The sequence below is a fragment of the Carcharhinus amblyrhynchos genome, chromosome 3 (genome assembly GCF_965287045.1).
Source record: "Carcharhinus amblyrhynchos chromosome 3, sCarAmb.v2.hapA, whole genome shotgun sequence".
Classification (NCBI taxonomy): Eukaryota; Metazoa; Chordata; class Chondrichthyes; order Carcharhiniformes; family Carcharhinidae; genus Carcharhinus; species Carcharhinus amblyrhynchos.
The window spans coordinates 40,819,786-40,844,662 of NC_137326.1; the positions used below are offsets into that span (position 1 = coordinate 40,819,786).

Sequence of the window (24,877 nt, forward strand, 5' to 3'; positions counted from 1 at the left end):
ATAGTGTACTCGTTCATCCCGTTGGTTCTGCCAAAATGGACGACTACACATTTACCCGCGTTGAAGTCCATCTGCCACTTCTCCGCCCAGTCCTGCATCCTATTTATGTCCTGCTGCATAGATAGGCCTGGTAGGTATGGGTAAGATCGGCGCAACTTGTGGGCCGAAGGGCCTGTTTGTGCTGTAGTGTTCTACGTTAAATATTAATTCAGACCCATCTTTGGCATGCAGATGGAATGATAAAACAAATGGATGTCAGCAATTAGCTAGCAAAAGAGGAACACATTCTGTATAAACTGTAAAAAGCCTTCAATACTGGGTGCAGTGATTGTTTGTTTCTGGTCACAGCCGTTGACAATGTGGTCCTCATTCTGTCTTTAGGTTCCAGTTGTGGTTGCAACTGGTGGAAAGTTTCAGTGAGGACATCCGTGATGAAGCACAGACATCTAACATGTTGCTCCTTGCAGAGCTTCAGATGGGAGAATTGGTCCTTTAAAACTCTGGGTATACACAGACTCATGTTAAGAGCACTTCACATTGTCCTCCTCCTTCCTCTTCTTGCAGTTTGTCCTGCTCATTTTCTCTGCCATGCTGGAATCCTAGGGGAATGCGCATTATTGGGAGCATCTGGTTTGTGCAGAAACCTTGAAGCCAAGACAAAATCCTTGAGCACCTGCTATGTACTCCCTGTAGGTTTTAACAGCTGCACTGTACTATGGAAAACAATAAACACTGCTACCATCAATCAGCAACTAGCTTGAAAGTAATGATCTTTTTATATAGTTTTGATTGGGGTTGTGGGGGGGGGTGATGTTAACTGCATGTTAAATTTTGTTCAATTGTTTGCAGGTGGAGGGCATTAACTGGGCATATATATTTATTTAAATTTAGTTTTTTTTTCTTTTTTTTCCCCCTCCATCCTTAAAATTACACAGCCAATGCTCAGAATGGAGCTGGCAGACCCAAATCCATTCCTTGTTGTTCCAAAAAACAAATTCAAATCCAACTGAATGCAATTCAAGGTCCCCTGAGAGGGGCAGCAAGATGGCACAGTGCTGCCTCATCGTGCCAGGGACCTAGGTTCAATTGCAGCTTTGGGTGATGCATGGAGTTTGCACATTCTTCCTGTGTCTGTGTGGGTTTCCTTCAGGTGCTCTGGTTTCCCTACCTCACCCTCCCCAAACTCCAAAGTATGCAGGTTAGGTCGATTGGCCATGCTAAATTGATCCTTATTATCAGGGGGATTAGCAGGGTAAATACATGGGATTATAGGGATAGAGCCTGGATGGGATTGTTGTTGGTGCAGGCTCAATGGGCCAAGCAGCCTCCTGCACTGCAGAAACTCTATACTATCCTTGGATCCAAGCTGACAAGATAAAGCATTGCATCCCATTGTGGACTTGATCTGACACCTGATCTTAACCTGATCTTAATAGGTTGGACTAAAACCTGGTGTTGTCAGACTTTTTACTGTCTTAACCAAAAGACCAGGCATTGATACAGACCAGGCTCTGTAAATAACTGCATGACTGAGTAAAGATTGCCTCCCAGTACTATCCTTCACCAATAAGCTAGTTAAAATATAACAAGGGGTCTTCCTGCTGCTGAATGCATGTGGTCATATATAATTCAAAAACGATGTTAGCCATGGGTGAGATGATATCATTACAGGGTGATTCAGAAGCAATACAGTGCGCTGGGAGACTCTCAAGCGGAAGACATTTCGTGGACTCCCTGCTCGGCGCCGCAGCCTCTGAGATTCTCCGGCACCATCAGCTCTGCGCCAGAAATCAGCTTGGAACTGCATAATTGATACAAATTCTAATTTGCGTACAATTTAAATCCCATTTGTGGGCATGGGACTGAAATCTCTGGGCCCACTAACATCTCTCCCACCACCACCCCCCTTCCCCCAACCAGGAGTGGTTCACTCCTACAGGGTTTACTATAGCTCCCCACTTGCAGGGAGCTGGCGGCCGACTATACTGGAATGAAGGGAGGTCATCGAGACCCACCTCCCCACACCCCCCCCCCCCCCACCACGAAGTTCAGACATGGAGAGTGCTCCCTGGGCATTGCCACCTTGGACCCCCTGGCACTGCGCAAAGGGCAAAGTGCCAATGCCTAGGGAGCATCTTGGCATTGCCCAGGCATCAGGCAGTGCCAAGGGAGTGAGGCCTAATGGGGGTGAAGCCTCTGAGGGGGGTGGTGAATGGTGGGGCGGGCAGTCCCGCAGCCACTCTGCAATTGTACCGAGTGACAGAGGAAAGGAGGCCAGCGATCGGGGCATCAAGGCTACCGGGTTGAGGCAGAGGTGTCATAGCTGGCTCCGGGATGTTCCAGCAGGCCAGCGATTGGGAGGCCGGCAGACAGGGGCCACTGCGCATATGACAGATTGGCACGTGCACAGTGGCCTACTCATCGCTATGCTGCTGGCCTCTCCAGCAGGAATATGCCCCACCCATCGGTTTCCAGTGTGATTCATGCTGCAGAGTGTGGGAGATTCATTTTGAAACTCCCGCTGAAAAAAGACCAGCATGTTTTAATCCAGTTTTTATGCAAATTCGACACCTCAGAATTTATTTGAGAGAACCGCCCCTATACTTTGATTGACATTGTGATTGGTCTCTTTGCAACTTTCTGCCTGGTACTCACTGAGCATGTGCTAACGTCCGAACCAATGGAGCAACTTGTATCCAAAGTGTGTTTGCGCGCGAGTGTGAGAGAGAAAGAGTGAGTGTTTGCGCATGTTTGTGTCTATCTCATTATGGACACCTGAGGCCACTCAAAATGCCCAGAAAATGAGTGGCAGATTCAAACTTTGCCCTGTGAATATTATTCAGTTAAATGCGTGAAAAAAGCAAACTCCTGCACATAGCTTTATGCGCTGTGTTATTACAGAATCCCTACAGTGCCTTTTGGCCCATCTAGTCTGCACCACAATCCCACCCAGGTCCTTTCCCTGCTAATCCCCCTGACACTAGGGTCAACTTAGTTTGCCCAATCCACCTAACACGCACATCTTTGGACAGTGAGAGGAAACCGGAACACCTGGTGGAAACCCACGCAGACATGGGTAGAATGTGCAAACTCCACACAGGCCAAGACAGACTGGATCTCTGATGCTGTGAGGCAGCAGTGCTAACCACTTGCCACCAGCAATAGTAACAGAATAAATTAAGTGCTGAAATATTTTTCATGAAATTGGATTGAATTTGGTTGACATAAAGATCCTCACTGAATGATGTTGACTGATTTGAAAGAGCATGTTTTATTGTTTGCAATAGGCTTTTGGTGTCTTCACTTGTCAAGGGACTTAATTTTCCACTGGCTAAATCATTTATAGACTTCACAGAAAGATACTACATGATTGAGGTACTGGAGTATGACCATTATCTGTTATGAACTGTATCTCTGCAGGTGTCAACACATTTAACAAACAAAGCAAGAACACTGGAGAGGTAACAAAGAATTTTACAATGTGCTTAATCATTCATGAAAAGGTATGCCCATTTATCAAGTAATGAATTCAAGTATTTGCAGTGATAGTAAAATTATTTTATTGGCTGTGTAAAAGAATCAAAAGTAATCGTATTGAACCATGCAAGATTCTGAGAGCACTTGACATGTTGGATGCTGAGAGGTTGTCTCCACTGGTTGGAGAGGTGCAGCTAGGGGGCACAGTCTCAAAGAAGTTTTGAAATGCTGATGAGGAAAGATTTCTTCACTTGCAGTGTTGTGAATTTTGGGGATTTCCTTCCCCAGGGGCTGTTGATGCTCTGCAGTTGAGCGTATTCAAGGCTGAGATCAATAAATTTTTAAAAGAGAATTAAGGGCTATGAGGATCGGGTGGGAACTTGGAGTTAAGGTTGCTAATTGGCAACGATCAGCAAATGATGGAGCAAGCTCGAGGGACCAAGTTGTTTCCTCCTGCTCTTACTTCTTATGTTCTTAGAGACTGTAGGCAATGTCTAAATCCTTTCAGTGTCAAGATTAGCTTATGTGAATATTATACATCTAAATATCTCCTTTAAGGGCTGGACAGCAACTGGATACTGACTTCAGGATGTATTTGAGAAGTCTTTAGTATAAACCCATTTGGTACAGAGTGAATGAACTGTAACTTGCGAGTGAACCATTGTAATCCATCGTAGTTTTTTGACAATACTTTGGTATGAGTTCAAATTTTCTGACAGCACCCCTTTATGTTCTGACCTAGTTGAACACTCCGTTGTAAAATAAATTCCTTGAGGCAATTCGATCTCAGCTCAATTTTCTGGTGTTCATCTCTACTCATTCTCTCAACCTCTTGGAGTCTCAAACAACTGAGCGGCCTCATTCAATATCCTCCACTGTACATAACTCAGCTCAATCTAGAACTAATCCATAATGTCTAGCTGTCAGGGGATTATTGATAAATCTAATTATTTATCGTTAGCCACAGTGAGGACTGGAGCATTGCTTAGATTTCATATCAATACTATAACATTGCAATACTGTCAACTTCTAAGCACATCATTCAAGGTCTTGCTGAAAGGATTTATATTTCTTCAGGGCTTACCCGATGCTCAAGACCTAGAGGAACACAGGCTGTGAGGTGAAGAGAGGCACTGTGTAACACTCAATTTAGGAGTGAGCGAGTGAACACCTTAGTGTTGGCAATCATAGAGAGGTAGGTACTGGACATATCAGAATCCCTGCAACACAGATGCCATTTGGCCCATCAAGTCTGCACTGACTCCCTGACAGAGCATCTTACCCAGTCCCTCTCCCCCACCCTATCGCTGTAACCCCACACACTTATCATGACTAACCTAAGCCACAAAGCTTTGGACTTCAAGGGGCAGGTTGGCATAGCCAATCCACCTAATCTGCACATTTTAGCCCAGATGCCCAAGGTGACTTTTATTCTGGGTTGTATCATGTAAACGTGATGTCTCCTATTGATCCTAAATACTCAAGTGGGCTTAATTTTTGATTGCACTGACAGATATGGGTAAAGACTGAGATGGAGGTAATTATTGGTCTTGTGTGGTTACCTGACAAAGACAGGCATGAATTTTGTATTGATATTAATTGCCAGGATCACACAAGATGCACGGCCACTTAGCTGAAAGCTGGCTTGTGTGGATCCCAGCATTGGATCACGAGATGACAGAACAAAACATAAGAAGCCGGAAAAAAATGGTTTACAGACCACAGAAGTTGATGGGTCACAGCTTCCTTGACAACGTTAGTGCTATTTCCCGTTAGTGGTGTTCAGAATTTGAGAACAAAATGCCTGTGGCTCCTCGACCCCCACTCTTCCTGTGCCATGTTAGGCTATTTCCTCCTTGGTACCGTCTCTGAATTTAGTACATTGCTGCCAATGTTTGTCACTTATGAAAATTAGTAATATTTTTGCATGGCTTGGAATTGTGTGCCTTTCTGCCCAACAGGATCAGGTTTTTACATCATTGTATAAAGCAGGATATAGGTGCATTGCTATGAATAAAATTAAACCTATATTAGGAGGAAGGAAATGTGAGTGTGTGCAGATACTGGGGGCAGAAAAGACAATGGAAAAGCCAGCTGAGCATAATGTCAACAAATTACAGATCCCAAAGAGTATATTTGTAGTTGGCTAATTGTCCACAGCAGTTTACTTTCAGTCATTAATCATAGGATAGATCATAATCAAAGTCAATGTTCATTTTTGTTCAAATCAATGAGGCTACAAGTCAGTTTGACACAAATTATTGATCTTTATGCAGGCCAATCATTGACATGGGGTGGAAATTTAGGCCCCCCTCCCTGTAGAAATGGGGAGATATAAAATCGGATGGCATTACAGGGGTACCATGCGCTCCAGACCCACAGCAATGAGGCTGACTCTTAACTGCCCATGGAAATGGAGCAGTGAGTCACTCAGCTGAAGGGCAATTAGGGCTACATAACAAATGCTGGCTTTGCCAGCGATTCCAACACGACATGAAAGAATTTTTAAAAAATCTTCCTGAGACTCTGACGATAGTGAACACCGCAAAATGCAACGTTTTACAATAGAAAACATGATCAGCCGTCTTTTTAACCCTTTGAATTGCTGCCTTTTGTTAACTGGTGCCTGGTGCGGTGTTTACACTATAAGCAGCAGCAACTTGGTGGCGAAGGAATTTATCAGGTTATATTGCAAAGCGGCCTTCACAGCATTTCGTTTACAATTTACTGGCTGCTGGATCCTCTTGAAGGAAGTCTACAGAAGCCAACAAGTAAGAAATTTTCTTACTAGCGTGCACACTTGACCCATTTTGGCTTGGCATTTAGCCTGAAGCTAGGAACACATGGTGACTCACCATTTCAGAAACCAGACTTGCATTGCCATCATTGAAAGGTATACATTCACCATGTCAACATAACAACTACACTGCATTGTGAGGTAATTTGTTATGCACAAAGTATCCTGAGCAGTTTCTGAGAGAGGCAACAAGATGCTATAAGAGTTGTTCCTTTGTATGCTTGCCAACATCCATTGTAATTAAAAGTAATGAGGACGAGCTAATAAAATCTCACATAACCTACATGTTTGAAGAAGTATGAAGCTTGCACTGATTACGTGTTCCATTTTATTTATGCTATCATTTTAATTTGTGTTTATAGTGTGAAACCTTGGGTGATGACACCTTTTTGACAGCCTTGGCAAGAGTATAATCATGATGAGTTAATAGCAGTGAAAATCTAACCGTGCTAGATTTAGCATCAAAGAACCATGTTTACATTTTTTCTTGGAATAACTGGTCTAGTTGGGTTCAAAACCTAGGTTGAACCATGTTAAAACAGTGCTGGCGCAGAGGATAGATAGTGAAATAGAAATGACAGTAAACTCTCAATGCCTAAGTACAGCATAGCAGATCAAAACTCATTATACTACAATATTGCTGAAGGCATTTTTCTGTATTGATGTTGCATGCCATATACTTGCTCCCTTTTTAAAACTGAAGTTTATACACAAGTCAGTTTGACATTTAACTTCTTAATGTCAGCAAGAAACCTAAGAATCTAGCATCTTTTATCTAACATAGTTCTGTCAGTTGGAGCCCTGTGAGTGGAGTTATGATAGATTCTGTTCTTCCCCAACTCAGATTGAGCAAGCAGTATGGCTTCTATTGTGGACTTATCCAACCACAAAATCAATGGATTTCCACTGGACAGCATGGTGGCACAGTGCAAGGGACCCAGGTTCAATTCCAGCCCTGGGGTGGCTGTGTGGAGTTTGCACGTTCTCCCTGTGTCTGAGTAGGTTTCCTCCTGGTGCTCTGGTTTCCTCTCACAGTTCAAAGATGTGCGAGTTAGGTGGATCAGCCATGCTAAATTGGCCCGAGTCCCAGGATACGTAGGTTAGATGTATTAGCCATGGGAAATATATAGGGTTAGGGGGCATACAGCAGGGGAAGAGGCCACGCGTGCGTGCCCCTCCCCAGACCCCCGGCTATTTAAAAAGGAAACTTCAGGAGACTCAAAATCACTCTGTGCACGTGCAGAAATTGCAAAATTCACTTGACACTCAGCAGCCATCTTTGAAATGTTAAATGTTAATCTTTAAAAGAAAAGGCAGTTCCAGAAAAATATACACTGAATGCAGTACATGTTTAAACTTATGAATATGACATGCCTTTACTGGACATGACACAATACTCTCAGAACTATCCGAACGGGTGCTATTCGGATTGGCGGATGGTGACTAGTGGAGTGCCCCAGGGGTCGCTGCTGGGGCCTCAGCTTTTTACCATGTATATAGATGATCTGGAGGAGGGAACCGAGTGTAGGGTGTCGAAATTTGCGGATGACACCAAGATTGCGGGAACGGCAAATTGTGCGGAGGGTGTGGAGAGTCTGCAGAAGGATCTAGATAGGCTGGGCGAATGGGCCAGGAAATGGCAAATGGAATTTAATGTTGGCAAGTGTGAGGTGGTCCACTTTGGTAGGAAGAATGGTAGGAAGGACTATTACTTACATGGCGAAAAACTGCAGCAGGCGACGGTGCAGAGGGACCTCGGGGTCCTTGTGCATGAGTCGCAAAAACCCAGCTTGCAGGTGCAGCAGGTGGTCAGGAAGGCGAATGGGATGCTGGCCTTCATAGCGAAGGGGATTGAATATAAAAGTAGGGAGGTCTTGCTGCAGCTGTATAGGGCATTGGTGAGGCCGCAGCTGGAGTACTGTGTGCAGTTTTGGGCGCCGCACCTGCGCAAAGATATTTTGGCCTTGGAGGGAGTGCAGAGGAGGTTTACTAGGCTGATACCGGAGTTGAGGGGGTTGAGCTATGAGGAGAGGCTGAATAAACTAGGCTTGTACTCGTTGGAGTTTAGAAGAATGAGGGGAGATCTCATTGAGACGTATGAGATGATGAATGGGATGGATAGGATAGAGGTGGAGAGACTCTTCCCACTCAAAAAAGACAGTAGGACTAGGGGGCACAGCCTCAAGATAAAGGGGGGGGCGTTTTAGAACGGAGTTGAGGAGGAACTTCTTCACTCAAAGGGTGGTGAATCTCTGGAATTCTCTACCCGTTGAAGTGGTGGAGGCTGCCTCGCTAAATATTTTCAAGAAGCGGGTTGATGGGTTTTTGATAAGAGAGGAGATTAAGGGTTATGGGGAGAGGGCCGGAAAGTGGAACTGAGCCACGACAGATCAGCCATGATCTTATTGAATGGCGGGGCAGGCTCGAAGGGCCAGATGGCCTACTCCTGCTCCTATTTCTTATGTTCTTATAAAGGAAACTTAGTTTGGCTTCTTGGATTTAGTTTTCCCAAAATAGGATCCTTTCATCAGAATCCAAAAGGAATACCCGCAAGACATGGGGCAGGATTTTCTAGCCTCCAGCACCATCCCATCCACCCTCCCAGCACCCCCCCTGCATGTTTTCCAGTGGCAGTGGTGGCTCACCATTGGCCGCTGGTGGAATCTTCCAGTCCCGCTGATATTTACAACGTTTTGCATGGCTGGCCTGTAACACTGCCGGGGAAGCTGACACAGGCGACCTTGCCACCGCCTTGCAGCATTACATCCGCAGTTGAAACAGAGAGCTGCTGCGGGCTTGGGTGCTTGTCCTGGAGGCTTGTCGATGGGACCACAGTGGGAAGGGGCTGGAAAACTCCAACCAAGGTTTAGCAAGTTACAGTGCAAGCACTGGCAGAAAATAAGCAGCAAACAGGTTGGCTTTACTTAAAGCTACTTTTGTCCTTGACTGAAGCACAGATGTATTTAAAGCTGAGAACCGACTAATTTTCTTTGAAGGACAAAGTTGAAGATGTAGCTGGAAAAAAGTGATAGGAACCTAGAAATGTGGTACACACCGCAACCTAATCAAAGTGTTCAGAAGATGTCATTTAGTGTGTAATTTGAGTGTGTAATTTAAGTAATATAACAGTCTTTTAATTCTTAGAATAAGGTTCCAATCTACACATCTACTCTTAATTTTGAAAAAAAAAATGTTTTAATTTGCACCCGAGCATTGCGTTTTCTTTACAAACTTCGCTGTCAGCTCAAGGGTCACAACATGATCAGCAAAATTCATAAAAAGTTATTGATGTAGTACTCAAAAGAATATAAATAATGATCAATTCTACATTAACACAGCTTATCATCAGAAGCATGTTATGTTGGAGCATAGGAAAATGAGAGAATTATGTCATTTGCAATTTATGACCCCCATAATCTAATAGATTTATGGATCTTTTATGTACTTGTTGAGGTTTCAAGATCTAAAGTCAAAGATTCAATTCATTTGCAAGCCCTATCTTTAAGCCCATTATTCATTCACATCTTACAATGTAAAGTCAATATACCCTTAAGCCATATGTCTTCAAATGGCAACAATACTGAAGCATGGCATCACGACAGAGTAAGAGTCATAAAAATATATGGTGCCAAAATATTAAACACAATGACACTCTGTAATTTTAAAATGGTGAACTAGTCTCAAGATTCACTGCTGTACACAAATTGTTCAGATGTCTCTTAGATGTCTCTGTGATATCTTTGAAACATCTGGGGTTGTAAATCACCATTATGCTCAATTTTATTTAATCCATTGCTCTCTGGATGGTGTAATGTCATTGGCCAGAATGTTCCGACCACTCATACTGGCTGGATTTTCCCATCCTACTGCAATGAACGGAGATTTGACTGGCTGCTAAATTCTCCGACTTCACTACAGCAGGAGTGTGGCATGAATGGCCAGTAAGATTGTGCCTATTATGTTTGTTGGACATTCCAATCATTTGTGTGAGCATCATGTGACTCTTTCCAACCACCAAGAACATTCTCCTTGCAAATGTTTGCTGGTCTTTGCAGTTTCTATCATTAGGAACTCTATGTGGTAGCTATTCTATTGTTTCATTTAAACATTACACTTAGTATACACCATAAAAGAATGAAATATTAGATTTTAACCTTACAGAACTCAGACCTCCATCACTTTATGTCTAACAATCTCATGACTGTTTAAAAGGGAAAAATACTTAACAACTTGACATTTGTATATAGTTTGTTTGTTTGTTTAGGATAACTTTATTGACAATGGTAAGAATCAGTGATATCATGCTAAAAATAATGAAATAGCTGCATTTTGAAGGTGTTCGGGTGGCACAGTGGTTAGCACTGCTGCCTCACAGCACCAGGGACCCGGGGTCGATTCCCGGTTTGGGTCACTGTCTGTGCTGGATCTGCATGTTTTCCGTGTGTGCATGGATTTCCTCCAGGTGTTCCAGTTTCCTCCCACAGCCCAAAAAAAGGAGCTGCATCGGGCATGCTAGATTTTCCCTTAGTATACCAAAACAGAGTGGTGACTAGGGGATTTTCATAGTAGCTTCACTGCAGTGTTAATGTAAGCCTACTTGCAACACTAATAAATAAACTTTAAACCGTTTCTATCCCAGGTGGTAGTAAAACAGGATGTGGGTGCTAACAGGAAATAAATATGACTAAATCACTACCCAAAGCTGAGCAGGACATGTTCCAATGTTTTATGGCTCAGTGTATTTCTGAGGAAACTTTATTTCTCTCAGCTTACTCAGTGAGCATAGAACTATTTTGTAATCTTAGTATTTTCAGTGTGTGCAGTCGATCTGCAAATACCTTAATAAAATGAAAATGTGGCAGGGCTCATCACCACGGATGCTTTTTCTTCTGAAAGTTATTCTTTTTTAATTAAAAATTGAAAAGTGGCTTTGCTCCTTAAACCCATTCTTATGAACTACCAAAGGTTTAAAACATCACATTGTGAAACACAGAAGATTTGATAAGCAGCTGGAATACTACAATTTGCAGATGCCAAAAACTGTCCAGTGCCTTGCCCAGGCGGCATTCCCTCTGCTTGTATTTAGTCCATGATACCGGTGGGGAATTTAGAAACAAAATACGCCAATCCAAACCTGTTCTCCCCTGACATCCATAGGTGAATGATATCTTTCCCAGTAAGGGTTGCCAGTGTTAGAGGTGATGTGTGTGTCTGCCTGATATCAGCAACAAGCATTCCCCAGACAGGTGAAAGCTCCTTTTGATACTCCATGGCAACAATATAGATTGACTGCCAATTTCAGAAGAACACACTGCACTGCATTGTGAATCTATCTCCCACATAAACCACTCTTGTGGTTCTGGAGTGAGACTGACAGTTTGTACCGTGGCTTCAGAGTCTGGTCCCTAAGAGCTGGATTGCGCATACCCTAATTCCCACAATGTCCTCAATTATTAGGGATGAGAAGTGAGTGGCAGTAAAGGGGAAAGATTAGTAAATGGAAAACCTGTTTCTTAGTCATCCTAGAGAAATTAATTTCAGGTTTTGCAGGTATCCAATTACATGGATTTAAGGTTGTTCCTTGGGGAAACAGTCCTGCTGCTTCTGGCCCACAAGCAGTGCAATAAAGGTAATTTACTTCTTAGATCTTGCCTTTCCTGCTGCTTTTTACTTTCAGAAATTCCAGAAGCTTGGGAAACCTGGCCATCATGATTTGTAAATAAAAATCCTGCCAAAATGAAGGCATGCAACCTTATTGAAAAGATTTAACTGAGCGAGCATGCCTCCCAGGACTGGGCTAGTCTTTCCATGCCAACTGCATCCCCATCCCATCTCTAATCCACCTCTGTAAAAACTGTAATCAAAATTGAACATGAGTTTGATCATTTTCAAATGTTTGACTTCACACCCACCTCAGTCCACCCATCTGTGAGGGTTAAAATTCCTCTTTGTTTGTTTAAAATTTCTCTTAAAATATCTGCAATAATTTAAATAATTTTGTGCTGTAGCATATTTGCAACTTTCTTTAAGGCTAAATGTACCAGGCTAGCCTCGAGACTCAAGAGTACTTTATTAATCCTTTCCTCTTCATATGAGGATGTCAACTGAACTTGATATGACCTGCAGAGCTTCCGACAGCCTTCCCATCTACAGACACAGACTACTCTACAATGGTTTTGAAAGGGTAATGCCTCCCCACAAAGGAAAAGTACAATTGTTTGAGCTACTAGAAGGCATACTTTAAGATAAGTATTATTCAAACCACAAGTGCCTGGCAATGATTATCTCAAACAAGAGAGAATCAAACCATCTCCCCTTGACATGCAATAGCATAACTGTCCCTGAATTTCCCTCTATCAATATCCTGAGGTTACCAGAAACTGAACTGGATCAGCTAATTAAAGACTGCAGCTACAACAGCAGATCAGAAGCTGGCAATTCTGTGCTAAGTAACTCACCTCCTGACTCCCCAAAGCTTGTCCACCATCTACAAGGTTCAAGTCACAGTGTAATGTAATACTCTCCACTTTCCTGGATAAGTGTAACTCCAACAACGCTCAAGAAACTTAACACCAATCAGGACATGGCAGCCGGTATGACTGTCACTCCATCCACCAGCGAGACACAGTAACAGCTATATGTACCATATATAAGATGCACTGTAGCAACTGACCAAGAATCCTTCAACAGCCCCTTCCAAACTCTACCATCTTGAAGGACAAAGGAGCAGATGCATGGCAACACCACACCTGCAGGTTTTCCTCCAAGTCATACACCATCCTGACTTGGCACCATTCCTTCACCATCACTGGGTCAAAATCCTGGAACTCCCTTTTTGCAGTCACTCGAGGAAGTGGCTCACTTCCACCTTCTCGAGGAAAATTAGGGATGGGCAATAACTGCTGACCTAGCCAGTGATGCACTCACTCTGAGACAGAATAAATAAATGGATCTCAGAGATAGGCTGCTGCTAAATAGGTCCTGCATTATAGACCCCAACAGGCAGCACACAAAATGCTGACATTTATCCACCATTACAATTTCCAAGGCCACCACTCAAGAGTTCATTCCGTTGTTTGTTTCCGTACCTTGTCCAGAATCATTGTACACATTATCCCATCACCAATAATTGAGACTCCCCTTGGCAATCACTCTTATTTCTCCTTTTAATATTAAACTCTTAATTGTGTTATGTTGTCAAACAAAGAGAAGAGATTTTCATTTTATAGAATATTTTGGGATCACTGAACAGTGCGTGTCAGCCTTACTTTTAAGCTTCTGACCCTGAAGGCACAAACATGGAAGGAATGGATTGGACAGAACACGAACCCTGACTCAGAATCATAAGTCTACGCAATACAGATCTCCCCAGAATCTCTTATCCATCATTCTGGTCTACATTTAAACCATGGGTCCACAGTTGAAAGGCAGGAAGCTGATCGACTGCAATACCTAGTCTTCTTGGAATGTCTAGAAAATTAGAAGTTCAGAAAGTTATTTTTACTGCACAGTGCCAGACTGCATCGGCATACACTTGATCCAACTCTGCTCAACTCCTGCGTTCACTGAAAGAGAAAGTTAGCCCTGTAATTCTGTGGGATTCACTTTCCACAAAAATGAATGAATCCACACCATAATGAGCTGCAACTCATTATGTGGTGATGAAGCTCATCCTTCTTGTCTGCTGTGTGTTTGTCCAATTTAACAAATAGAAGTCTCAAAAATAATTACTAAGAATAGACTTGCTATTTTAATTGTAGACAGATAAAAACTGTACACATTAAATATCCCACACAGTTAAACTCTCCTTAAAAGTAACCATGAAGAGAAAGGGATTGCAACTTTTTTCCAATGACAACTCACTGCTAACTATCCAACTTCCTCTCCAGGGGCCATGGTAGGAGACATTGCAGAGGGCTTCCTCTACTTAGTTACCGTGAACATCTCCCCACTTCTTTACATCCCACTCTTGACCCTATGTCCATGTAAACCACTGCCTCATCTCCAACCCCTATTTACTACCCCTGAAAAAGAGTTATCTGTCCATGCCAATCTTTCCCATAGCTTCATGTTTGAAAATCTCCAATCATGTTTCTGCTTTTGCCACAGCACTGAAAACACACTAAACAAAGTCACAAATGACACCCTCTGAAACTGATACACTATCCTTTCTCATCCTTTTTGACCTCTGTGACTTTTGACAAGGTCAACCACACCCTCCTCCTCCAAAGCTCCTTCCCCTGTTCCAATTGAGCCAACTGTCTTCACTGCTTCTATTCTTACCTATCCAGCAATCATTTATTTTCCCATCCTAATGATCCAATGCAAAACTGAGGGAGTACTGCATGGTTAGCTGTCTTCTCAATAAGATGTTAAGCCAATGCCCTATCTACTCTCTGAAATTGATACAAACGATCCCACACCATCATTTCAAAGAAGGGAATGGGGTGGAATTCTGGTCAAAATTTTTCCTTCAGTCAATATCACAAAAACACCTCATCATTAACATGTTGCAGGTTCTGGAAGCTTGCTGGATGCAAATTACCTGCCACCTTTCCTACATTACAAAAGTGAGTATGCTGGAAAAATACTTCCATAAAGCACTTTGAGACTCATGGAATGTATGATAAAGTGCAAGTCTTTCTTTTCTTTATCAGTTATGAATTGCCTAGTCTCTTTGTCCCACTATTGGCGGTCTCTAGCCGTATAGATCCTAAGAACTACAATCCCCTCCCTAAACCACCCCAATTTTCTCTCTTTAGCTGAGTCCCTTCTTAGACCCACCTCTTTGATAGAACATTTAGTCCCACGCGTTATTACAGTGACTCCACTTAAGGTATGTCATTGCCTGTAAACAAATTTGGAGATCACAAAAGGCGTAAGTTCTTTCTTTAATTTCTTTCTTTGGCTGTGAGTCTGTTTAGTCTCCTCCGAAGCACCTGGAAATGTTAAAGAAGTTATATAATTGCAAGGTGGTGTGTAGGAAATTCTTTTGCCTCAGTCTATTCATAGTTTGGCTCAGTTGGCAACGTTGCTCCCATTATTTCTGTTATTTTAGTCACTGTATATAACCAGAAAATTGCCATGATTGAAGAGTCGAGCAATTACCCAATTTTGGGCCGCTCGTTCCATAAATAAGAAACAACACAAAATAAACAGCAATCCTGGGAAGAGCTGTCAAGGAAGACAAGCAAAATAACATGTTATCACGTCTAATAGCCCTACTGATTTTCCAAGTATGACTGCTAAGGACCAGTGGAATTTTTGGTTAACTCCTTCTCTTCACTTATCTTTGCTATAGCCCCACAATCAGCCTCCACCACTACAATCTTTTCACATGGAGCATAGCACACCGGGACATTTCTAAACACCAGAATATGAGGTATTGTGAATGCAGGCTGCAGTCATGCACAGGTTCATTGAATTTGACACAAACTTCTGTTTTGCTATTCTTTATGAAATCATCTGGTGTGGACATAAACTGCAATTAATAAAGTGGATTCCTAATCATGGGTACCGTCTCCTGTTCCTCCCTGTCTCCAGGCACAACAATGTACAACCAAGTACAATCACACAATGACAGTTTGCATATTACCAGAAAAAAAGCAATACTTCGTAAGTTGTGAACAAAGTAGGCTTACATCGCTAATATTAATTTCACACTGACAGGCTAAATGCGCATTACATTGTCAGGGGTATTTATGCAGTTATTGTATTTGTTTTTTTTAATCTTCCAAATCATTGCTGTAGTTGTTGTGTAGGTACACCAATAGTTTACAGGAGTGTTGGAGGAAGCTATTATGGCTCATCTGGCCTTTGAAGTGGTCCCTTCATGCAACCCATTCCTTTCTGTACATTATGGAGACTTGCATTTTGCAACATATTGTAAATATTTGCATACTTAAATATTCATAACCATACAATTCTTTAGTTACTTTGTATTTGTCTATAACTACATTATGAATTATGATTATTTGTATTGTTATCACAATTCGGTACCAGCTGCCATGATGCTTTTTAAAAACAATGGCCCACAACTTCCTGAGCTCCCCATCATCAGATTTGGGAGGATACCCCAAAGATACACTGGGGAATACTGCTTGGAAGTTCCCAAGTAAGGGTTTACCTGGCAGTTGTTGAGAAAAGCCAACTTCCTCTGGACAATTGCTCAGGTCTGGAAACTATCTGACAAAACGACATAAATCACTAACTTCAGATGCTTCTGCCAGTTTTACATTCAAAGAAAAAAAAAGGAAAAAAGGCACTTCTAGCTTCAGTGTAACAGTGGTAAAGATCCAGACTTTACCACTGGACACCTTCACCCCCCAACACTCCTTCATCCATGCACCCCGCCAGCTACAGTATTCATCATCCTCCACTCCCCCACTCGCAGGAGATTCCGTCTCCCTACCCCTTCACTCGACCTGACCCCTCCCCCTCCCCCCGCCTCCCCCGCTGATCTGAACCCACATGATCTGACACTGGCACCTGAATGACAAGCCTCTGAACTGATCAATACCCTCCTCCCCCCCCCCCCTTGATCGGAACGATACCCCTGATCCAAACAATTGCTCCTGGCCTGCCCCGACCCCATGTACGACCCCTCCCAATGTCTTACCTGACCTCCCCGCAATCCAAACACACCCCCAACTCGAATGATCCTCCAACATATCAGGCCTCTCCCAACGTCTGTACTGACCAACCCTCAACCCAAACAACCACTCCCTAACCTGACCTCTCCTGATATTACACCCCTGGCTTAAATAACATTCCCTACCCAAATGATATTCCACTGACCCTGACTGCAGCCTGCTGATCTGAACTACACGCATCCCAAATCGATCCCTGCTCCCAAGTCCAACCCCCGCCCCCAATGCTCAGTTTGACCCCTAACCATCCTCCCAATCCCCCCACGTGCAAGGCAACGCACCCTTCCAGCCCCAACCCCTCTCCCTCATGTCCAATCCAACATCCCATTTCTGGACCTCCCCCTGGCCAATATCCAAACCCTTCTTACCTTCTCCACTTCAATGGACTCTTTAAACTTAATTGCATTACTCAGCTGCTGCTGTGAAAAAAGTGGTCACGTCCTCCTTGGCTTTTTGTACTTTGCTGCTGGAGCCACCAACCTGCTTCACTTTTTCACTTTCACCTGGCCTGCGTCAGGAAGGTAGGGCCAGGAAGGCACTTTGGAATCCAAGCACGAGGAAGTCGTTATGAAGTGACAGTCCAGCGCTGATTACCATTCCAAGGAAGTCACGGGTCAATATTCTTTCACGGGATGTGAGTGTCACTGGCTAAGCTAGCATTTCTTACTTATCCCCAGTTGCCCTAGAAAAGGAAGTGGTAAACTGCCTTCTTGAACCGCTGCAGTCCATGTGATGTAGATATAGCCACTAGGCTGTTAGGAAGGGTGTTTCAGGATTTTGACCCAGCAATGTTGAATAAATCAATTATTGATCTATCTGAATCTGTGATACAACACCATTGGGTGCCTCATGCCACGTGTACAAGTTCTGTTTCTCCTTTTGGTTTTCGTACTCCCACTATTCCTCCTCCTCCTCCTCTTGGCAGGATAGCTGGCTGATTACTGCAGGTGACAGGCTTTAGCTCCACACTCCTGACAAAGGGTTTGGGGCCTGTTCTGCCTCTTGCCAACCTATGACGTTCCCTTTATCAACTTCATAGTTTGCAATACTATTCTTTGCAGAATGATGGATTGTTCTTTGCAATATGAAACACAGCTATAGTGCAAAGAATACAATGATTGTTTGCAGCTGCTGGGAAAGCAGATGAAGTTATTCCTTTCAAGGATCTAGCACTCAGATAGTTCCAGACCTTTTGTCTTTGTGCTGTACAGATTGATTCTGGCGAACATAAGCCAGACCACAGCACAACAGCAATGTAATCAGCAATCAATGAGACAAGCCTGCTAGCATATTCTTTGACTGAAAATGTAACTGTGCCCAAGCAATCTGAGTCAATACCAGCCTTGTATACTTTTGGTACATGCTTTTTTTAAAAGAACACAGTGCTTCAAAAGCAGTTTTGACTACCTTCTTGGTGTCCGCTCCCTGCCAATTTCATGAATAAAATTCACAAATGAAAACCTTGTCATTCCTAAGCCATAAGGAGGATGAAACTCACACCTTTCAAGGCAATAAATATAATGAGACATGGTTAGAGCTGGGTCTTTCCGGCAGCCAGTGATTTTATGATTGTGCAGCCATCGACTGGTAATCCCATACCCATAGGAACCAGTAGTCAAAACGTAATATAAAGGCAGCTTAAAACAGGACTCTACTTATCAATATTTCCCTATCTATTCAAGTGACTGCAAAGACATGTTCACCTTTGTATCAACCTTAGGTGACAGGAATCCTATATGACATGCTGTAAAATTAGTTTACTGACTTAGTTAAAACCAAACTCTTGCACAATTCTTTTGGCAACATAGAATTAAATGCTATATCAAATATGTGAACAGTTTGGAAATGCAAAAACACTGGGCTGGATTTTCAATTACTTGTAGGATTGGGAATGAGTGTGGGGTGGGATTTGAAACTTACGTTTCCAGAAGGCATTTCTTGATCCTGACCCCTTGGGATTGTGCAGGAGGTGTGGGAAGGGAATCTAGAACAACTCCAATTAGCGGTCTGCTAGATTCCTTGAGAAGCTGGCTAAAAGGCCGAAGATGGCATGGAGGCAAATCTCAATTTGGAAATCAGGAAACCCAAAGAATCTGATGCACGTAAGTGCACGGTGGGCCCTGCAGAGATGGAAATTAAAGGTTTTATTAGAAGGTGAAAAGTCTTGGGCCGTGGAGAATCTTGTGCCAAATCACATGCACTCTCTCTCATTTGGCTGTGTGCCACTTTCTTGCATCATGAGGTTTCTGCCTCCTCTTATTTACAAGGTAGAGCCAGGCCCCATCATGACTGCCATTTGCTTTTGCCTTTTGTGCCCAGTACTACTAATTGGGAACCAATTAGGGCATTTTACATTTCAAGATAGCATTGCATAAGTGATGCAGTTGAAGCGCTGGATCAGGACCTAGCCCTGATTTGAAGATCAAGCCCATTGTACTAGAAGGTAAGGAAGGACCTCTCCCAGCCATTGGCAAAGGTAGAGTGAGTGAAAAGAAAGTTGCAAATCATAACATCAGAATAGTTGAACATTCTCTGTTGTTCCTGTTTTTAATGGAAGCTTCTCTAATAATGAGGCCACTTTCTGCAGCAGATCTGCAATACAAAATGCACAATTCTATTTTACGTGGAAACAGTATTCTGGTTATTTTCCATATACCACTTTGAGCTAATGGATTGCCAGCCAGAGAATGTTCCAAACAAGCTGTGTGTTTTCATCAATACTGAGCCATTGATCCCAGATGTGCCTGTGCCAGCACCAGCACAAAAGCAAAAGGTCATGACATAAAAAGATGCAAACGTAACGTGGCACTTCTCCAGTCTTGCATTCTCCATAAACTTCACCTCATCCAGAACTATGCTGCTTATCCTTCAACACATCCTCACTGAACGAGGTTGACTCCCAGTCCCCTTTAAGTTTAAAATTTGTCTCCTTATGTTTTAAATGCCCCTCAGCTTCACTGCTACTAAATCAGTAATTTCCTCCGGCCCACAAATCCTAAAACTGTCTGTTTTTCTAATGCCAGATCCTTGTGCGGCCCTACATTTGGCAGTTGTGCCTGCAGACACCAACTGATTACTCTCTTGGATTCCCTCAACACATTCTCTCTCCATTTAAACTTCCCTTTCCTCCAATACGACTCACTGAAACCCACTCACTCCATGACTTGCCATCTATTCTTTCTTATACCTCAGTGAGGCAGCTATATTGGCTGTAAAACACATTACATCTTGAGGCTGTGAAAGTTCTATATAAATGCATGTTTTTTTCCCCCTTCTTTCCATGTTAAAGGTCTTGCATGAATGCAAGTTATTCAGAAATTTCTGGAACAAAACAGTATCATATGCTTTCAGCTGAACGAATAAAACACCACAGCAAACATCTATTTTATAATTTCAAACTTGGAAAATGCACAGTGGTTAGCACTGCTGCCTCACATGCCAAAGATCCAGGTTCAATTCCTGGCTTGGGTCACTGTCTGTGCAGAGTCTACACCTTCTTCCCATGTCTGTGTGGGTTTCTTCCGCGTGGTCCAGTTTCCTCCCACAGACTGAAAGACGTGCTGGTTAGGTGCATTGGCCATGCTAAATTCTCCCTCAGCATACCTGAACAGATGCAAGAGTGTGGCGACTAGGGCATTTTCACAGGAACTTCATTGCAGTGTTAATATAAGCCTACTTGTGACACTAACAATTAAACTTTAAACTTGTGGAAATTTTATATGGCAACGCAGAAAAAAAGCTCTATCAGGCGACAAACCACGATTATGGTAATCTGTGTTGGGACTTACATGGCTCATCTTTTCGGTTTTTTCTGAATCATATCCTGTATTAACAGGTAACGACTTACTGAGGCAGTGGGATACAATAGTTCTGGGGCCTGAGGGATATCGTTGTGAGTTAGTATTAGGAAATTACTCTGGGTGATCCAGGATGACTCTTTCCATGGAACTTCAGCCAGGCTGTGATCAGGAACTCGATCAGCAGTGTGGCAGACTGTATATCGGAACACACCAGCACCACGTGTAGATGCTTCAGTCGCCTGCACAACCATAATGTTCCTGATAAATTTGCTTTCAGTGCCCATTGCTTTTTGTGCTACACTTCTAATGAACTTGCATAAATCGCTTCATTTATTATTTCTGTCTAGCCTTTACATAGATTCTAATAACATAAAACAAAGTAAAAGGAGAGATTTACATGCATGAATACATTAGACTAGAAATTACTCTTGATGATATAAATAGATAAACATGTAATTTGTTTGAACATCATGACCCTATTTTATCAGCAGTACTAACCTATTTAAAATAAGCGCTACTAAAATATAGGACCAAGGATTGCCTTTCAAATGTGTTAAGCATTTGGTTGCCAACATCATTAGCAGGAGTTTTTAGACTATTTTGTTACCTGCTGTCAGTTTTAGTGCCTTCCTATAGTCTCTGGGAAAGCTGTCCTGATCATTCCACTGCAAAATGATTAATGACCAAATGCAAGCAGTAGGAGAATTTTAAAAACCCAAAAATAAGTAAACCATCAAACTCATTGTTCTGCTGTGTTGGGTTTTAAGGCTATTGTTCATTAAAATTCATAGTGACAAAGGCACACCAGGCCTCACTCTTGATTATTTTGATTTTTCTTGTTGGTTGCAATAATTTTCAGTTAACATTGGTTTAATGAATGTTTCATCTTATCCTTCTCAGTTAACACAAATCTTTAAAATGGAGGGAATATGAAGGAAATTAATGGATTAATGCTTGGCAGGATGAGGTTTCTCTACATTTTATTAACATTAGTCTAATTAGAATTATACATCTGCACTGAAAGAGCTTATCATTAGATGGAGAACTGTGGATCTTCTAGACATACTCAATGGTAGGGTTAGAAAGGTGGTTCCTTTGAGTCTTGTGAACACACATATTCCAATGGTTATCCAAACCTATAGTAACCATGCACCACTCTTCAGCAGTGTAAAAAAAATACAAGTCCTCACTGCTTGGATAGAAGTACAAATACTAATTGTTGATATAATTCAAATAATATGTGCCATGTTTGTATTGATAAAAACATATTGTGACTCCAGGTTACTGCAAAATTAGACTTTTGTTGCAGCTCAGCCAATGCTTTGTTAAGATCTGACATGCACCTTCTGGTTAAAATCTGGATAGGGACTGCATTTGGTGGTGCCTCAGGTAAACAGTACAAAACTCATTGAATGTAGTGATGCAATTAATCACAGAGGTGCTTGCAAAGAAAATGCAATTGCAAGTGCACAGTGCCTTTTTGAGACTGGCAATTAAAACAAAGAACTCGTTTAGCTGTCCCTGGAGTATTACCATAATAATCATACGGCTTTCCAATTTGAGAGCTAGACAGGGACCTGATTTTGCACAACACACATTGGGAACCTCTTCATGTTTGCTAAAAATCACTCCTTCAATGCACACCAGCAAGCGTGTAAATAAGTAATGGCTTCACACTGTAAAGGGAATTCAAAATTTTCTCTAAATTATTAATAGGACTAATTTAAATAAATAAAATCAAGCAAAATTTAGATGATTTTAATATTGCAGCTGGCCCTGTTTAAGTGGGAACATTAAGCTACCTCCACCCCATGTTCAGCTGTGTCTGTTTAATATACCACTATATTCCCACAGATGAGGCTGCATGGCTTTCCCTTTGCAGTCAGACAGACGAATCACTCAAATCCTTCACTCAGACCAGAATCCTAAACAGTAAGACCAGTACGAGTATATTTGACATCAGCACGCCACAAGCTAAAATCAATCTGAATATTTTCCTGCACAAAGTATAGCCCGATGTATTTGTGTTGAATTTGCATCACCAACACAAACACAAAAGAAAACAGTCTACTATCACATAGCAAACCAGGTTTCAATATATGTGGTTCAAAAGGCTGGCCCATTGTAAAGAACCCCCTTGTTTATCCACATACAGACCCATAATCAAACGGAACTTTAAACCCATTGTTTCAGTTTTAAGGTTGGTGCTGACTAGACAGTTTAGTATCTCAGCCGGCTATAGCTGCAGAACTGAGTGGCTAATTGTCCGCAGCCCTGTCCGTGGCTATAATTCACACTGAAAACTCTATGTGCATTGTGTGTACCATAGTTTTAAAATTTAGCAGAGGAACATCCGATGAAATACACAGTTGGAGATTAAACCTTACCTTTCTCTGCGGACGCCTTGTTTACGGTGCAATCTTCGTTTTTTGTACCGTGTCTCCAGATAACACCCAGGACACTGGTTTCCCATACACAACAAAACCTTGTGTTAATTCTTCACTTTCTCTCTCCCTGTCCTCAGTCCTTCCCAACATGTGAGGCTCCAGCTTGTTTGCCTGCTCTGCTTTTTTAGCCAGGAAGCTGTCTCTGCATATCCAGGCTGTTTACACTCACACACCGCCCACCACGCCTCACAGCCTCGGCTTTCCCTTTACAACCACACAACCCCCTGCAGCTGCTACTGCCAGTGTGACATTACTGCCTTCTCGCAAGCTGATGCACAGCTCTGGTGGAATACAATGAGGCAAGGGAGGTCCCTAGTGGTAGTAAGGGCTCCCTCAGAACTCCTGCCATATCAAAGGCAAACCTTTCACTAGCCAGGGGTGCTTGAACGTGCATCAACTCCAGATACGCGTAATAGACGCCTTGTGGTGAACCGATAGTAGCAAGCAACACCTTTTGCCTGCATCCGATGCTAATAACTCAAGTATTCGTGCACATTAGAGCAGGTGTTTGATGCAAATTTCTGTAACAAAATTCAGCTTTAGTTTGGTTACGATCACTCAGTCATAATTCTGAGACACGCCAAAAATATGCATTGATTAATAGAGGTGGCACAGTGTTTGCTACTGCTGCCTCAACCCCAGGGAGCCCAGTCCAAATCCAGCCTTGGGTCACTGTCTGTGTGGAGTTTGCATGTTTGCCCCGTATCTGCAGTGGGTTGCCTCTGGGAGCTCCATTTTCCTCCCACATTCCAAAGATATGGAGATGCTGGCGTTGGACTGGGATGGGCACAATATGAAGTCTCATAACACCAGGTTAAGAGTTTATCTGGAACCACAAGCTTTCGGAGCGCTGCTCCTACCTGATGAAGGAGCAACACTCCAAAAGCTTGTGATTCCAAATAAATGTGGTGGACTTTAACCTGGTGTTGTGAGACTTCTTACAGACTCCAAAGATGTGCAGGTCAGGTGGGTTGACCATGCTAAAATTGACTCTTGGTATCCCAAAAATGTATAGGTTACGGGGAATTAGTGGGGTAAATACATGGGGTCTTGGGGTGGGCCTTGATAGGATTCTCTGTCAGAGGGTCAGTGTGAACTTGATGGGCTGAATGGCCTCCTTCTACACTGTAGGGATTTATTCTATATATATGTATATATATATCTATAGAGGGGGAAATTGGAAAATAAGAGATTGAAGATTTTAGATATGGATGAAACTGAAGTGTGAATCAAAGTGATGGAATTTAATGTTGGCAAGTGTGAGGTGGTCCACTTTGGTAGGAAGAATGGTAGGAAGGACTATTACTTACGTGGCGAAAAACTGCAGCAGGCGACGGTGCAGAGGGACCTCGGGGTCCTTGTGCATGAGTCGCAAAAACCCAGCTTGCAGGTGCAGCAGGTGGTCAGGAGGGCGAATGGGATGCTGGCCTTCATAGCGAGGGGGATTGAATATAAAAGTAGGGAGGTCTTGCTGCAGCTGTATAGGGCATTGGTGAGGCCGCAGCTGGAGTACTGTGTGCAGTTTTGGGCGCTGCACCTGCGCAAGGATATTTTGGCCCTGGAGGGAGTGCAGAGGAGGTTTACTAGGCTGATACCGGAGTTGAGGGGATTGAGCTATGAGGAGAGGCTGAATAAACTAGGCTTGTACTCGTTAGAGTTTAGAAGAATGAGGGGAGATCTCATTGAGACGTATAAGATGATGAATGG

The 24,877-nt window shown here is 42.8% G+C and overlaps 1 protein-coding gene across 1 annotated transcript in view; it reads right to left on the bottom strand.

Moving 5' to 3' along the window:
• The window catches only part of LOC145339010 (FERM domain-containing protein 4B-like), a 317,833-nt gene extending 294,477 nt beyond the window's left edge, over window positions 1-23,356 (bottom strand). Inside the window, exon 1 of the mRNA XM_080183444.1 lies at window positions 23,111-23,356. The gene's annotated coding sequence lies outside the window, so the exon portion shown is untranslated. The remainder of the gene's footprint in view (window positions 1-23,110) is intronic.
• Between the last annotated feature and the right edge of the window lie 1,521 nt (window positions 23,357-24,877).